Source organism: Glycine max, chromosome 7, assembly GCF_000004515.6.
Source record: "Glycine max cultivar Williams 82 chromosome 7, Glycine_max_v4.0, whole genome shotgun sequence".
NCBI lineage: Eukaryota > Viridiplantae > Streptophyta > Magnoliopsida > Fabales > Fabaceae > Glycine > Glycine max.
This window is the reverse complement of record NC_038243.2, coordinates 29781377-29794468: the sequence shown is the minus strand read 5'-3', so window position 1 is coordinate 29794468 and position 13092 is coordinate 29781377.

The window sequence follows — 13092 nt, the reverse complement described above, 5'->3', positions numbered from 1 at the left end:
AGAAGTGTAATCAATTACCAAAAGGGAAGAATGAAAAAGAGCTGTTGAAAAGGGTTTTGAATTTGAATTTTGAACATATAATCGATTACCATATGTCTGTAATCGATTACCAGCAACGAAACTCCTGAAATTCAAATTCAAAAGTCATGACCCTTCAAATTATAACTGTGTAATTGATTAAACAAACATTGTAATTGATTACCATTGGAGAGTTTTCAGAAAATATACCAACAGTCATATCTTTTGATTGGATTTGTGAATGGCCATCAAAGGCCTATAAATAGGTGACTTGGGCATGAAATTTAATGAGAGTTTTGCTTGCTCAAAATGTCTTATCCTCTCAAAAGGAAATGAGAGAGATTCCAAGAGAATTTCATTGCCAAATGTTATCTCAAAAGAAACTCTTGGGAAAACACTTGCAAATCCATTAAGAGTTTCTCTATGGACTTCAATTATAATATCCTTCTCTTCAAGAGAGAACTCTTCTTTCTTTCTTCTCATTCAAAGAGATTGATTAAGGGACTGAGGATCTCTTAAGTTGTAAGGATTCCTGAACACAAGGGATGGGTTGTCCCTGTGTGGTTCAGACTTTGTAAACGGATTTTTACAAAGGGAGTGGAAAATCTCAAGTGGGTTGCTTGAGTACTGGATGTAGGCACAGACTTTGCCGAACCAGTATAAAACTGTGTTTGCATTCTCTCTTCCCTTATCTCATTTATTTTGTTGCAATCAATTTTGTCTTTCATGTTTAAAGAACATTATTAAATTGATTGCTGCTTCTTCTGCATTCTAAGCCTATCCCTCTTAAGTTATTGAGGCCGCTGATCTAACAAAAAGGGCATCCTTTATGGCAAGCCACCAGTTAAGAAAGCTACTGGTTTTCTTAGGATCATGCAAGTATAGATGGAACTTAAAAAGGCTAAGCACCCACTTAGTGAGGTTAGTGATGAGCTTTACCTCTTTGGCAAGCAAAGAAAGATGTGAAGTAGGTGAAGTCATTGTTTGAAAGGCCATAGGAAGATGTTGGGTGAGGCCGAATTGACGAGCCACAAATTAAGGGTTGTAGTGTTCCACAGAGATCTTGTTATAACGAGAAGTAGGTTTGACTCCATAGAACATATCTCTAGCCAATAAGATGCTTCCCCAATTTGTTGATTGAATGGCTTTAGCGTCCAAATCAACAATTGGATCCATCTTCAACCAGGCAAAGACAAAATGATCAATAGTGACAAGATTCAACAAAGCACCCACATCCTCCATGATGTCGAAGATAGCTTCTATAAAGAAGTGAGCCAAACCCAAAGTGGTGGATTTTATCCTAAAGTGGGGATCTTTAGCATGGCAATCCAATTCCTTGGTCGACTTCAGCTACTTAGTTGCAAACATTAGAAAATACATGGTGATCCAAAGTTATAGAAACCAAAGTGGACCAGAGACACTAGATATATTTTGTTTTGTTTTCATCCTCTCCAAAAGTAGAAAGATAGACTTGCATAGAGATGATAAGAATGAAACCCCTACTACTTTGGGTTTGTGCAATTTAAGAAACAAAACATGGGGGGTGTGACACCCTCTACCCTCATAAATAACGAATAAAATGAAATAAACTCATGCAGAATTTTATTTTATTTTTTTTAAACACATTGACTTTAAATTAATTTCAAAAGATAAAGAGTTCACATTCACTTAGTGAAAACATAGTAGAAATTGTTCGAATAAACAAAAAGTTATCCCAGCTCAAAACAAGGTCGTCCATTCTGAATAAAAAAAAACTAAAATAGAAAATATAACACAATCATATCATTCACGAAAATTATAACATGTGAAGTAAAATCCTATGCCCCAATGTCACACTTATCAGAGCATATCCCTATCACGGACTAAGTCTCTCCATCTCTAGCATGGAACTTATCATGTGATGGCTCACCTGAACAAAATGGCAATCAGCCTAAACACAAACACACATTGGGAATGAGTTATCACATTCATATATAATAAAACATTAGAGCATGTAAAACATATAATACTTAAAGCTGAATTTATATAAATAACATCACTTAACAGAATCACACATATTATTCACATCCATTCAAGTTCACGCACTTCAGAAAATAATATCAAACCACAATTGTTAACTCAATGAAAGTCAAACACATGCATTATGCAACAAATACTCTAGACTCAAGCCTACATGCAATGTGGCATCATCTATCAGTGAAAAACCTCGTCGGACGCTTAGGAGTACATGACAAGACACACCACACAATGGGTATGTCAAGTCACTCTCACTAAGTAAAATCATAGGGAGACCAGTCAGGGTCACATTGTTTTGTGAGAATGCTCCAACCTTGTGAGATCGGCACATGCTTAAAGGAGCACCCAAACCATGTGACCCCCAAGGCCTACACTCCGAAGAGTCCATCAGGGCCTCTCCCTCCTGATTCAGGTCCAATCCAGAAAAAAAAACACTTGAACACACAGACTCTACCTATGAATTATGCAATGCACACAACTACTCAATTGTTTTCAAAATCTCAATTATTTTTCAAAAATTATTTTAACTCATCGCACCTCAAGTGATTAAACCCGTCAGGTTCCCACAGTGGATCCCATCACAACTCATCGCGCATTAAATTGTCACCCTTAAAGGGTCTTATAGTGTGTGATTACATAATTCATAGCTCACAACTCAAAACATACAACATCTCAACAATAATGTAATTCACAATCCATTACATACCAAATGATTATCACTTACCCACAATCCCAATCACAATTTCATAACGCCAATAAGATAATTTATCACATCTCATGCATCTTACACATATCATTCAGTAGTAATATTTATAAACCACAATCCAGTACATACACATCGACTCAAATAATTTTCAACATCATATCAAAATAACACTGTAACATCTTCAATGTCAATTAATTAATAATAAGAATTCCAGGTAGTATATACGCACTAACCAAATCAAAACATTAAGGATAAAATACTGATATGTATCTCTAAGTCTTGATTAATTAACTAATAAGAATTTAACTAATAGGTAAGCATGAATTATGACCAATGAAATACATCTAACTTTAAAGCGTATAAATATATTTATATGTAATAATATATGTAACACATCATAATACAATTACATGGATTAACAAATATATATATATATATATATATATATATATATATATAATATATATATATATAAATTAAAATATTTCCAATTATTAACATATATAATTACATGCAATAACAAATATATATATAAAGTGGAAACCGTAACTACTGCACAACCGTTTTTGAAGTAATATTTGCAATTATTAACATATATAATTATATGAAATAATATTTGCAATAGTATTTAAAGCAGAAAACGTAACTACTGCACAGTTGTCTATGAAGTAATATTTGCAATTATTAACATATATAACTAAAAAAATAAAATAATAATTTCACAATAGTATTTAATTTATTTTTGGAAAGCAAATAATTTCTATAACCTTATTTATTTATTATTATTATTATCATTATTGTTGTTGTTGTTGTTGTTATTGTTATTATTATTATTTTTTATTATTGTTAAGACACATCACCATGTAAATACATACTTGGAAAACACTAAGACAAAAGCAGCCACAGGACCAAACCACTTTTAAAACTTCCAAATGTTTCTTAATGCTCCAATATGTATTAAAACTGTTGTACAAAGTCTCAAACATAAAAAAAACATTGCAGCAAGGAGTCAAGCACTATTTGGCCAGTACAGGTTCCTTCACTTTCACACACACACACACACACACACACACACACACACACACACACACACACACACACACACACACACACACACACACACACACACACACACACACACACACACACACACACACACACACACACACACACACACACACACACACACACACACACACACACACACACACACAGAGATATATAATCTATTTCCAACAAAGCCATACAGTACGCGTTATTCATAAATTTTTATTACAAACAAAAGGAAATGTAATTATTTGGATCAAATTTTTCATTTCAATGATAACAATTTACTGACACATTCCAAAAAAAATGGTAAATCACAAGCATAAAACAACAAAAATCATATACGTTAATATTAATAAAAATCAAGTAATAACAATTGACGATTTTAAAAAAAATCTGATATACAAAAAAATATCATATCAGTATACATTAAATAGGATCATAGAATTTCATGATGACAGATATTACACTCAATTTAGCGTATGGAATATTCAATTTGAAAGGGTTCATGAATTAAAATTTTATAAAAACAACCCAAAATACCCCAAAATTGATCCTCTAGAGGTCCCTATACATGTTCATTCTAATCCCCAAGCGTGAGTAACTCATCCCTTACCTCGATGTAGTCGCTTAAACGTTCTCCGTTAGCAATTGTGGCATTTCTGGTGCTCTCTAGAGCTCCTCCTCCGGTTGCTCTGTTAGGGTTCTTGTGCATTAGAAGAAGAAAAAAGGAACAGAAGATGTTTTGTAAAAGCTACTGTGGGTTAAAAGTAGGTTTATATAGTGGGGAAATTATAACCTAACTGATTTTATTTATTTATTTATTTATAGGAACTTAAAAGGCACGACTGTTTTAGGGGGCACATTCAAAAAGAATTGCTTTAAAGGAGGAACAAATGAAGTACTTACAAAACTAGAATAGCAAGAAAGCATGGTGTTCTACCACTAAAACCATAGTTGTTTTCTTCATATAAGCCGAAATGAAGTGGGGATAGTTGCTGGTGGAGTGATCAAAAGAAAACCGTAGGTCTTCAAAGGGTTTATCAAATAGGGAAGGGTTTTCATCACTAAGGTTGAGGAAGACTCAAGATTATAGCCACATCTTGCAAAGTTATGATCATAAAGCCAAAAGGAAACACAAAAGTGTTTGTGGTAGTGGACCAATAGCTAAAGAAGCTAAAGATCAAAGGGATAGTTGGGTTCCACATCATGATAGGTCAAGTTGATGGCTTTGAATATTCCTCACCACTTCCAATCAACTTCTTTTGCAGTAGTCACGCGTTTGAGCCATCTATAGTAAGGGTCAAAACCCTTGGACAGGTTCCCAAATTGGAGGAACGGAGTTGATTCAAAACCAATAAGTGATTGAAATTGGATAGCTGTCATGATGGAGGTAGTATTTAAGAAAGGTGACCACATTGATCACATTGTCAATGCAGGGGCGAAGGTAGAAGTGTCATTCGTGTGTCTTGAGGGGATTGGTGAAGCCACCAGGGGCTAAGGGTTCTTGGTCTTTTGGGTTATTGGAAAAGATAGAGGTAGAAGATGATGACTCATCATTGGAGCCATCACCATATTTGTGAGTCCTCGATTGGAAATTGTTAGTGGTAGGCATGGTGATATCAGAGAAAAGATTATCAAAGTTTAAGAAAGAAAGGATAAGGTAGATCAGATGGCTTAGAAAACAGTGAAGTAAAGCTATTTAAAGTGAAAGGAGTTGCACATGCATAACGTCTAAAGATATTAAATGCGAAGTTAGTTACAAGAATTGAAAGTAGAGGGAAAGATTAAAACAAATATATCTTAAGCCTTCAAATGACCAATCGACATCAAGATATAGAGGGGCATTTGTTACCAGTTGAATTATTTTCATTTAGCTGAATGAATTAGGACAGAGACTTAGCCGAAAAAAGTTTGTTATGATTTCATATAAGATGATGAGATTTAGCCACTATGAAAGCCAATTCGGACAATATTTGGATGATTTTAGAATATAATTGTGTCTCTAAACATTTGTGTAGAGCTTCAATTAAAAAAAAAACCAATATATGCAATTATATTTCCAATTATCTTTTAGTTTCCTTGTCAATTTTATTGTTTTTCTTCTAAATTTAGTCTTTGTTTTGCTTCTTAATCACCCTAAATCAAGTGTTTTCTATAGTAATTTGAGAGCCCACACAAGTCAAGAGACAAATTTCTCCTCTCGACAACCAAATCGCTTGAGTCACTTTTCAAGTTTTGGAATCGTATTGAAGCAATCATAGCCAAATTCATTTTGTTAATTGTTAAGATTTCTCATGAAACAACTACTAATAATTTTTTTAGAATGTGGTTTTTGTGTTTCTTTTCTTGTACTTTTCACGCACAAAAAAAAAAACTACAAAATGAGTGAAGTTCTTTAAATAAGAAGTATGACCCACTAAATTTTGTATTTTGAAATAAATTTAACTAATAATGGTGTCTACACCAACATGTTTAAGAGTATGTTGCTAAAAATCCTTTATTAAATTAACTAGAAGGATATCAATGAGGACCAACTCAGGAGCATGGACCTTGAAGCAGAGCAAGTGTGGCGTCCCTAAATAATGACTGGTTTAATAGTAATGATTTAAATAACAAAAACCATGGGAAATTTTCTTTTTCTTTTTCTTTTTCTTTTTCTTTTTCGTTTCTTTCTCTTTTTCATAGTAATTAAGTTCGGAAGGAAAATCATCACTATAGAGTCCTGAATGGCCAGTTCACCCATACAATGTATACAATCATCAAATTCCTATACAATGGGTCTACCCATACAAAAACCAAAAGAGTAAACCTAACTGTCTGTACTAGATACACCCACCCCCAAAAAGTATATAAACCTAGTCTAAGGAGCCATCTGTTATGATGAAGAACCTCCACTAGTCGCTATTCCCTCAGGACCGCTCTCCTCCGTAGAGTCTGCCTCAGATGCCGACATGACGTCCTCATCACCCTCTGGAAAGCTGAGAGCATCCACATCAGGCTCAAGAGGTAGCTCCTCTGGGTCCTCCTCAGGGTCTTCCTCGGATGACGTCACCTCTATCACTTGGACTGATTCCACTAGTCGATATGGAGTAGGTGTAGGTAATATCCACTCCACAGTGCGTTGAAGCGTGCGTGCTGGTTCCTCTGGATGTACCAATGAAGTAGCCGTGAATCGAATCGTGCCCCGGAATTGGCACCTTGCATTGCCTTCGAGGGTCTCCCAAACTCCCTCTAGGCACTCCATCTCCACTCGGTCATGGATTTATTGCGTTGCCATCGCGATCTACAAGAAATAAAAGAAAGGGGGTAGACTCTTTCACGAGAGATCTAACTACGGTAGCAACACAATGCGTCCCATAACCACTACATACAATTAAAAGGTGTGCCTCAAGGCTTTTCATCTCTGGTAATCGATTACACAGCATTGGTAATCGATTACCAGAGGCCAAACTCGAGTTACACAGCTTCAGAACATGGAAACCTGCAATATGCACTGTGTAATCGATTACACGTAACTAGTAATCGATTACCAATGACCTGTTACTATGTGTAATCGATTACACAGTATTGGTAATCGATTACCAGAGGCCTCCTCAACATACTGTCTCTATTTCTAAGCCTGGTAATCGATTACACCCCTTGGTAATCGATTACCAGAGGCCATCTCAACTTCCTGACCCCATTTTTAGGCCTGGTAATCGATTACACACCCTTGGTAATCGATTACCAGAGGTCATCTTAACTTCCTGTCTTCATTTTTAAGCCTTGTAATCGATTACACACCCTTGGTAATCGATTACTAGAGGCCATATTCTAAATATCACTCAAGATTCATAGCTGGCCAGCCACCACACAAGCCTCCTTGCTTTGTGGTCTTTGTTCTTTTATCGTTTGACTGCCAGGAGCTCGCCTGTTTAGGTACGTCACAGGTTCTCACTGACTGACTATGCCCGGGTTGGGTCGGGATTGGTCAAGCTTGGTTTTGGGCAATAGCACCCCACCTGACGTCCCCAAGGTCTCCTGACCCCCGCGACATATCTCCAGGTACCACTCTGTGGTCAACGAATAAAAGTAGGAAGACTGACTCTTCCACACTTTCTCACTTCAAGCTTGTAGGATTATGGGGTACCCGTCATATGTGGTACTAGGTGTCGATCGGGCAATGGTGCAAGTCGACTCTCCACATCCACAAATCACACATAAATCCACCATCCCTAGTTGCCCACCTTCAACTGAGCTCACGTACTCCCACGTAGCCCTTATCCTCGTTCCTCTCAACACCGGGTCCGCATCAATCCATCCAAGCTTCCACAACATCCAAGCAATTCAACATCCAAACATCATGAACTATCCAAACCAAGAAAATAGGGCCGAGGCAGAAAACTCTGCCCAAAACACATTCCAATACCACAGTTTTCCTCACTCAAATACCCCAGTAACATTCTCTTCGTTTTGATTTGCTAACCGTTGGATCGACTCTAAAATTTTACTGGAGGTCCCTAGTACATAAGTCTACATTTTGACCGTTGGGATCTGCTATAAAACGTCCATAACCCAATATGTACAACCTTTTTCACAACCAGCCATGCATAAGCATTTTCTGCACAAGCACAAAATTCTGCTGCACATTTCAACAGCAAAATTCTACATAATAGTGCAGATTTTCGAAATCACTCTTGCCTTCATCCAATTTTGCCCAAATTGGATCCTACAAGTCCTAAATCAAGTATAAATCATACCTAAACCAAAGACAAGCTTCAGACCAAAGCAATTCAAAATCCAGGTATCTAAAACCCCTCAATTTAGTGGATTTTCAAGGTTTGAGAAGTGAAAATGAGAATGGGGTAATTTTGGAGCAAACTCTCATCTCACACAAGTCTATAACATTAATCTAAACTTGCTCAAACTGGTTTTACGACGAAAAATCCACCGAATCAAAATTTTACTCCTCAACACCCAATTTACCCTAGAAATGGCTCTTGCCTTCACTTTGGTCACTCATTTTCCTCCTTTGCACAGCCCAAGCTTTCCCACAAGTCCTAAATGACATTTCAAACTAGGATTAACTCACTTTAACCTCCAATTACCCCTAAATCCAGCTTTAGCTTTTCAAATCCTTAAAGCATCACACTTTTCCACTCATATCACTACATTCTCACTTTTTTAACCCTAGGTTAACTCTACCCTTCATCTCTATCAATTTTCCATTAGCAATTTCAACACACAAACATCACAAAACATCATCATAAAACCCTAAAACAGAATGGGTAAGCTTGACTCACACCAAACATGACAAGTTTAGTATGCTTTCAACAAATTCCTTCATAAATAATTACCATAAGGCATAAACCTAGTAAAATTACCCATCATATCTCCCAAAACCCAATACCCACGAAAATTTATGTGAGAAGAAGTCTACCCAAACCTGAAATTTGAAGTCCCACAATGTAGAGGTGCGCTTCACGACTCCAAAAATGGCTTCCTTTCGCGATTTGGAGCAGAAATGGTGAGCAAAGGTTGGAGCTTTGATGGAGCTTCAATGGTGGAGGAGGAAGGGAGAAAAAGCAACGTGAGGGAGAGGGAAAAGCTTCTGCACTTTTGGCTGAGTGAGTGAGGAGAGAGAGAACGTGGCTTTGTGTTTTAAGAAAAGGCTTTCTCTTTTTTTTTTTAAAAAAAAAAACTGTGCCACATGTCTTCTTTTGAGTGGAGCAAAAAGGGGCCCACTTTTTCTCTTGATGTGACTCATACTCAGCCACAAGAAGAGAAAAAAATCTAACCTTTTGAAATGCTAAAATCCTTCCTCGGTTTGCGTGCCGTTTCTCTGGTTCTAGTCCCTCGCGTTTCTCTGCACCCGTCGGGACCAGTTTTCGAAAGTAAGCAATATATATATCAAAACGCTCAGACTGAAACCCCGAGCGTGGTTCAGAGGTTGGTTTTGTTAAATTTTAAGTTGCACGCAAAACGATAATTTTTAGACTAATTAATTGAGAATTAATCTATAGCTATCCAGTTATGGATTTCTCTTCGTTAATCAGCCTAACCCGCGTATCTTTCCCCCAATATACCTACTTCTACCAGAAGTATATATATATATATATACAGTGAATAATACTTATATATAATCATTTAAAATGCATCGTTTACAAAATCCCGGGTATAAATTTCCAGGATGTCACAGCAAGGATTTGATGGACCGATCACAAGAGCACGTGTTAAGTAAATGGTGAATCAAGCCCAATCTAAAATGGAAAATGTGAAGCCCAAACCCAAGTTGGTTAATTGCTTGAGGAATAGGAAAAATTAGCTAACTTGAAGAAAAGACACAAAAATTAATCTGATTTGTCATTTGAGTCAAATATTTTCTTTGGGATTTTTTTATCAAATAATGGGCTAAAATTTATTTTCTTTAATTTTTTGTTGTTGTAATTTTAGTCAGGAATAATATTCGTGGCTATTGGTTTGCTTACAAATATTTAATACCCATTAACTTGGAATAATTTTTGCCATTAAGAGTTCAATTACAAGTTGAAACTCTTAACATGCTTTAGGAAAAGTATATGTACCTCAGAAATTGATGAACGAAATCATAACTTTGAGATTTAAAATATTGGTAATTTTCAATTTGGGAGGATTGTGTCTGTGACATACTCTACCCCACACATATATGTACTAATAATAAAAAGAATAAAAATGCAAAATTAATTAATAGTTCTTAAAACACATTTAAATAAAATCATTTCGAAAGGGTAAAAGGCTCACATTCACTTCATTGTTACTAGATAACTTGTCATAAACATTTTTTGCTCAAAGCATCATGTAATTAAACAAAACTCATGCCCCAATATCACTTCCTATCAGAGCATTGTCTCCCGACATTCTTCAGCACAAGGTTCCTTAAAGCAATTCACCTAGTCATTTGCTCCCACAAACACAAAGTTCGAGATCATCACAGGATCCAAACATAAACAACACACGGGGAGTGAGTTATCACATTCCTGACTAATGGAGAGAAACAATACAACATGTAGGTATAAATATCATATAAATAAAATAAAACTTACTTAAACATAGTTCACGTCATTTCACCACTTTGTCGCCCAACATCACATCACAACACAACATGTCTCATTCATTTTCACAACATTCACGTACTCAAGGATCAAAACACAATATCACTAAGTCAATCAATATTGATCAATACACAAGTGTTATGCAACATATACGCTAAGACTCAACCCTATATGTAATGTGGTACCATGTCAATAAAAAACCTCGTCAGACCCCTAGGAGTACATGACAAGACAAACCATGCACTAGTAAATCAGGTCACTCTCACTAGGTAAAATCATAGGAAGACCAGTCAGGGTCACGTTGTTTTGCGAGAATGCAACAACCATGTGGGATCGGCACAAGCTTAAAGGAGCACTCAAACCAGGTGTATCTACCCCCAAGGCCTACACTCCGAATAGTCCGTCAGGGCCTCTCCCTCCTAATTCAGGTCTAACCCAGAAAACATTTTAGCACACAGACTCTATCTATGAATTGTACAAAGCACACGACTTCTCAATTGTTCTCAAAATAATTTTATCTCATCACGCTTGTGATTAAACTCGTCGAGTCCCCACAGTGGTTCCCATCATAATACTCCTCGCACATTAACTCGTTGCTTTTAAAGGGTCTTAACATTAACTCATCACCCTTAAAGGGTCTTATAGTCGTGTGATTGTATAATTCATAGCTCACAACATCTCAATGCACATATATATTACGAGTCAATACATATTCAACTTATCACATATATTCGGTCTCAATCACAATGGTATAATCCCAAAGTAGCATGTTATCACACCTCATGAATCATATACACTTTGCCTATGAACTATGCAATACACACAACTACTCAATTGTTTCCAAATCATTTTAACTTGTCGTGCTTGTGATTAAACTCGTTGGGTTCCCATAGTGGATCCCATCATAATACTCGTCGCCCTTAAAGGGTCTTACAATTGTGTGAATGCACAGTTCATAGTTCACAACTCAATACACACATCTTAATACACATGTATTTCACCTTTATGATTATAAATACACATGTATTTCACCTTTCATCACAATTTCATAATCTCAATATAATAATTTAACAAAAGGTTTATCACAACATGGGAAGTAAAACCACTCAAATAATTTCGTACAATTATATCAAAATCATAGATATGAAAAATGAAAACACCAAGAGAACTCAATTTTATCAACCAATTCACATCAGGACATCAATATTGTATTTATAATCATAAAGAAAACATTCAATAAACATCTCAAAATAAACTTAATTTAATCCTCTAAGGATCCCTACACATGTTCATTCTAACCCCAATTGTGATAAACTCCTCCCTTACCTCTAAGTGGGCTCACGTGTGGATTGTGACAGCAATAGCGACATCTCTAGTGGTTTCCTGAGATTCCTCAAGTTTGTCCTTTGACTGCTCTGATAGGGTTCCCAAACGTTAGAGAGAAGGAGAAGGGATTGAAGCCTCCATTCCACTGTCTACGTTCGATGAGTATTTCTCCCTCCACAGATGGCTTTTTGCAAATCTCAATGGTGAAGGTGTGTGGAACGGAGTCTTGAACCACATATCAGAATTTCAAAACAATCAAATGGTTAACTAGTCTGGGATCATAGTTTTACTGAAATAGTTTTGGGTTTTTGCAGGAAAAGCAAAAGCTATGATGCAAAGGGTATTTCTCTCAGATCCGACATTTTTTCGTAATTCCCAATGGTGAAAATGTTTGGAAATGAGTTCCAAACCTGGTACAAAAATTTCATGACGATCCAACGGTGAATAAGTCCGAGATTGTTTTTTTTTTTTTCTGAGACGGGTTTGATGGTATGCAGGAAAAAGAGAAGGTTTTGGGAGGAGGAAAAGGGAAAACAAAATTGAGAGGAAGAGGGGACGTAGAAAGTATCGTCAGTTTGAAAACTGACCTAAAATGCCTCTATTTATAGCTAGGGTACTTACAGACTATTATTTACTCTATTTTTTCTTTGTTTATTATTTTTTAAACAAATACTCTAGTATATTTCCTATAAAATGAATAAATCAAATATCTTTTTTTTTCTTTCAAACCATTATTTTAATACAATTATTTCTCCTTATTTATTTGATTGTAAAAACCTTGTTATTTTCTAAAACTCTATTTTTTTACCTAAAAAAAACTTTTAACTTATTTATGAAAAATGGAATGTTACAATGTCTCTAGGGTTTTTCATTGAACCAACTTTGATCTTATCAAGAGATCTTACT